This window comes from Argopecten irradians, chromosome 16 (genome assembly GCF_041381155.1).
Source record: "Argopecten irradians isolate NY chromosome 16, Ai_NY, whole genome shotgun sequence".
NCBI lineage: Eukaryota > Metazoa > Mollusca > Bivalvia > Pectinida > Pectinidae > Argopecten > Argopecten irradians.
Window position 1 is genome coordinate 680,547 of NC_091149.1, and position 6,000 is coordinate 686,546.

Genomic DNA, 6,000 nt, shown 5'->3' on the forward strand with positions numbered 1-6,000 from the left:
AAAATCCGTTTTCCCCACTTCAAAGACGCCTTACTGTACCAACATTTGTAATCCTTCACCAGTGTAGTTGTATGAGAAGATTCAGACTAGAATTGATATCAGAACTACGAAGATAAAACCTGCAATATGTTCTATAGATATCTGAATAATTCTTCACAGCTCTAGAGAACTTTCTTAGAAAATGTCGTCAAAATATCCGATATGGTCAAACCTGAATTATGTTGATTATACGACTGTGTGAGTTACTTAAACGTAACAGACAAAGACATTTAAACGTTGTTGTTACTTTCTCAATTAATGACAACGCTAAAGACATATGATTTAAAAGACGAATCGTGGTGCATGAAACATGGCTGGATTCTAATGTTGGGGATAATATAGCAAAGTTTACAATATAATTATTCAGCGAAGATAGACAGCCCAATACCATCATTGTTGCCATGTTGAGATGTCCAGAGTTGTCCGTCATGGCGTTATAGACGAAGCATGTCGATATCGATTCACTGTAATTATATATGATAACGCCTTATAGACATGTCATGCATACATCAGGCCCTTGCTTCCAGACGTCGAGTTAAACGTAAATAGAAAACATCATATTTTATCACGCTGACACATCTTCCACGGTATTCCTACTCTTCCATTATACATCCGCGCCTCTGGCTCGTTTACTCTAAGGGCCTGTCTTTATGAGTGCATCTCCTGTCAACAAAAACAACTTTTTTGTCAAGAATGTATTAAATTAGTTCCTGTACACATCGGATGATTGATCTTAAGGTTATATACACATGTAATTGATTATATATATGACCGTAATGAACGGGGGCCTATCGTGATGTATCACTAAATCATATTCCAGATATATGGGCCGGAGCTTTACTGTGTACCTCTAAGGCTTGGTTAAAGATAGGTTATAGAACTTTCCTAGCAATATAATCATGTATAAAACACAATATGTTTGTAAACATGTTGACCTTTTAAGTAGGAGGATCTAGAATGAATCTATTTCAGAAAGTTATGTGTGTTTACTTGTTTACTGTTTTTTTAGTTAGATATTTCTAGAAGTAGAAGGTTCTCCAATATTCTTGAATTACGGTTTTAGCTATTTATACTCCAGCTGTCCTGCAAGGCTAATCAGAACTGTAATGAGACCTGTAATAAGACCATATCAAGATTGTACAGCGCCATATAAGATTCTATTGGGAGAGAGTATTGTGACTTTATCTGTGGATTATATTACAACGACTTTGTGTGGATTTATTCATATTGCCTGGACACTTTGTACAAATCATTCTGTGGAGCATTCAATTTTCCTTGCGCGATTTGTGATTAATTGTTAATTTTGAAACTGGAAGGATTCAAGGATTGTAACCAGGACATTCGCATACAGATAAGTAACACTTTAAATCATCGTACAGTCTTGTACCACCACCAATTACTTTAGATATCTCGATAAACCTTCTCTGTATAATATTGTAATATATAATTAAATTGTGTTTTGGAATTTAGCTGCTGGTTTTCTCCTTTCTGTTATTCGTTGCATGTAACAGAAATTGGGGGCTCGTCCGGGATCGATATTCAATTTGTGAAATCTTAACTTTGAAAAATTTATTAAGAAATTTTCAAAATTTGTGTACAAACTTTGAGTTTACATTTGATAACCAACAGCTAGATAAATATGACTTCTATGCAGGTAGAACAGTTTGTTAAAGCGCCAATCCCTGCGAAGTTCTTTTGCAAGTTAGTAAGAAGGATTTACTATTATTGGGTAAACATTTAGGCCTTACTATCAAAACTTAATTGAGGAAAGCTGAAATTAGGAATGTAATTATTAAGATATTTTGTTGACAATGGCAAATTTGACTCTAGTGCATTAGATAGTATAGAGGAAACAGTCACTTCAGAAATCCAACAAATTAGACAAATGGAACTTGAACATGAAATGAAAAATGAAACAAATAGAGAATGAAATGAAAATGAAACAAAATAGAGAAAGAAATGAGAGAAAGAGAAATAGAAAAGGAGTTAAGAGAAAAAGAAATAGGACAAAGAAAGAGAGTTAAGAGAAAAAGAAATGGAAAGAAAATTAAAAGAAAAAGAGATCGAGAGAGATCAGATGTTAGAACTAGAGAAGCAGAAAATTCAAGCTGAAACAGAAACTTAGAATTAAAGAATTAGAGCTAGCTTTCTCAAGACGGTTCAAGTAATCCAAACTTTTAGGGGGTTTACAAGGAAACAGAGGTTTTGATGTCAGTAGAAATATTAGGTTAGTTCCTCCTTTTCAAGAGAAAGAAGTTGACAAGTATTTTCTACATTTTGAGAAAATAGCTGATAGTATGACATGGCCTGAAGATAAGCTTACAATGCTTCTTCAGAGTGTCTTGATTGGTAAAGCTAGAGACATTTATTCTTCTTTATCTGTTGATGATATTTCAAATTACCAAGTAGTCAAGAAAGCTATTTTGAAAGCTTATGAGTTAGTTCCTGAGGCTTACCGCCAGAAATTTCGAAACTCGAGAAAGAGAGATGAACAAAACTCATGTAGAATTTGCCAGAGAAAAGGAAACAATTATTTAATAGGTGGTGTGATTCTAAAGAAATTGAATGAGGATTTCGGTAAATTGAGGCAATTATTGTTGATAGAGGAGTTTTAACAGTTGTGTCCACATAAACATAAAAACTCATTTAGATGACGAGAAAAGTGGAAACACTTAGTAATAGCAGCTACAATGGCTGATGATTACGCTCTCACACCCACAAAGGCTCATTTGTTAAAAACAGTTTCACAAGACAAAAACAGTACCACAGGTACTAAGTAAATTTGGTCAGCCTAGGGAACCCAGACCTTTAGTGGCCCTTCCAACGACAAACCTAAATTAGGTGATTAAAAACTAAGTCATGATTCTAAAACAGAATCATAGGGCCAGGTGTGGGGTCTCCTTCTGGTCCCTGATTTGTAATTACTGCAAGAAAGTAGGGCGATACTATGTCCTGAATGTTATTTCTCTCCAGCGTAAGGAGCAAAGGCGTAAACAGTCAGTTCCTTCTGTGTGTTAGCTATGTCAAAAGCCTCTCGACAGAAACTATAAGGTGACTATTGTGGAAGATACTTAAAGTGCTCCTGTTGAGATTAAGAGCTCAGTGTCTGATAGTGTCTTGGTGATGTACTCTCTACCATCAATTCTGAAATGTTTGTGTTCACTAACTAGTGATTTTACCAACCTTGAAACCATTGAAGAATTTTGCGCTAGATACTGGGGCTTCTCATTCTATTGATATTAGATTTCGTAGAACCATTGTCTGAGGAGACCTCATCTGGTTGTCCAGCCGCCCATGGTGGCCCCCGCAGTCTATAGTGGTTTTTCTGCTTCAAGGTTGTAGTGTTAGGAGTTATTGTGTAAGGTGCTCTCTCCAATGAGTTTATTTAAAGTCAGGACATGGTATAACGAGCCTGTCCCCAAATTGGTGTGTTAGACCGGAACTTTCCGAAGTAGAGGGGCGTGTCGCTCATTTTAGGCAATGACTTGGCTGGAGAGAAAGTTTAGGGTAGATCCCTTAGTGTCCAGTAAAATTCCAGATAAAACAGATGATGCTGAGACTATTCAACAGGAATTTCCTGGTATTTTCCCTTCTTGTGCTGTAACTCGTTCAATGAGTAAGAAGGTTTCTGATGTTGCAGTAGTTGAGGATCATTATTAGTCCAGGGTTAGGTGACACTTTCTTGGCTCATGATATAGAGGATGTCGGGGAGCAAGTGTGATCTTTTGAGCAATCCTGTAGACTTTGATTAGTGATAGAGTTGTTCCTAACAAGGGTACTTCTTTGTCTGACATGATGAGCAAATCATCTTTGTCTAGAGAGGAGCTTATAGTAGAACAGGAAAAAGATCCTGAAATCTCCTTACTGTGTAATCGGGCTTTGAGTGAGGAAGAGGCTGAGAAAGTCCCGGTTTGTTACTTCCGTCAGTCAGGTGTATTTGATGCGCAAGTGGCGCCCCCCCCCCTGATGTGTCTTTCCCGAGGAAGACTGGAAGGTTGTCAATCAAATAGTTGTCCCACCGAGGTATAGGCAATGATATTCTGAGTGTTTGTCTCATGATGTAATCCTATGGCAGGGCATCTTAGGTTGTGACCAAGACTTATAACAGGATCTTAGATCACTTCTTTTGGCCCAAGTTGAAACGGGATGTGGCTGATTTTTGTAGGTCTTGTCATACTTGTCAGGTGGTAGGGAAACCTAATCAGAAAATCCCTGTTGCACCTTTGCACCCCATTCCAGCATTTGAGGAACCATTTAGTAGAGTCATTATAGACCTGTGTAGGTCCTCTACCCAAAACTAAGTCTGGGAATGAGTATCATTTAACTATTATGTGTGCTTCCACACGCTTTCCTGAAGCCATTCCACTCAGGAATATTAAAGCCCCTAACATAGTCAAGGCTTTGGTTAAATTCTTTACACTGGTTGGTCTTCCAAAAGCTGTCCAATCGGACCTAAGGTTCGAATTTCATGTCCTGGTATTTTTCAACAAGTCATGTACCAGCTCCAGATCAAGCAGTATAAGTCTAGTGCTTATCATCCAGAGTCTCAGGGTGCTTTTAGAACGTTTTCATCAGACATTGAAGAATATGATGAGATCTTATTGTTTTGAAAACAAAAGAGATTGGGACGAAGGTATACACATGTTGTTGTTTGGCGTTAGAGAATCTGTACAAGAATCTCTTGGCTTTAGTCCCTTTGAACTTGTGTTTGGACATACTGTACATGTCCTTTGAAAAATTTTGAAAGACAAAATTTTGGACGAAGATTCTAAGTGAATCTCTTAGAGTATGTGTCTAACTTTAAGCAAAGGTTGACAAGGGCATGTGAACTGGCAAAAGAAAATTTGGCCGTTACTCAAACCAAAAATGAAAACATGGTATGATAAAGATGCCCGTGCAAGAAGTTTTGATCCAGGTGACAAAATTTTGGCTCTATTACCAATACCGGGTCAGCCTTTGCAAGCTAGATATTTTGGACCTTATATTGTTGAGAGAAAAGGTTGATGATGTTAACTACATTGTACAAACTCCAGGGAGGCGCAAGAAAACTCAATTATGTCATGTTAATATGCTTAACGAAATATGTAGATAGAGAAGAGAGCAAGACCTCTCAACCTATTGATGACTTGGCCTCTGTACCATCACAAAGTGAAAGTACAGCTGATATTTGTAAATTAGACCTTAGATGGGTGGTGTACAAGATGTAGGTTTAGACTGTGGTGTTAAGTTACGGAATTCAGATGTGCTCGCGACTTGGACAAGAAACTGTGTCATCTATCAGAAAAGGAACGCAATGAACTGAAAGATTTGATACTTGAGTTTAATCATTTGTTTCCGGATACACCCAGGCAAAACAGATGCTATCTTATCATGACGTGGATGTAGGCGATGCGCCACCTGTCAAGCAATCATCCTTACCGTGTCAATCCTTTGAAAGAAGAACACTTAAGAGAAAGAAATTCAATACATGTTGGACAATGATATTATTGAAACCAAGCAAAAGTGAATGTGGAGCTTCTCCATGTGCGTTCTGGTACCAAAGCCAGACAAGACATACCGGTTCTGTACTGACTTCAGGAAAGTAAAACTCTGTCAGTAAAACAGACTCTTATCCAATTCCAAGGATTGACTCATGTATTGACAAAGTTGGCAAAGCCAAGTACGTAAGCAAGTTTTGACCTGTTGAAAGGATATTGGCAGGTGCCATTAACAGAAAGAGCTAAAGAAGTGTCGGCATTTGTAACCTCACAAGGTTTGTACCAGTACAAAGTTATGCCGTTTGGTATGAAGAAATGCCCCGGCAACATTTCAACGTCTTCTTAACAGCCGTGATATCAGACCTGGAAGGCTGTGGTGGATACATCGATGACGTCATCAACTACCACGACACGTGGGAAGACCATCTACGCGGGATTCGTGAATTCTTCGAAAGACTCATCTACCATGAATTGAAATTGACTG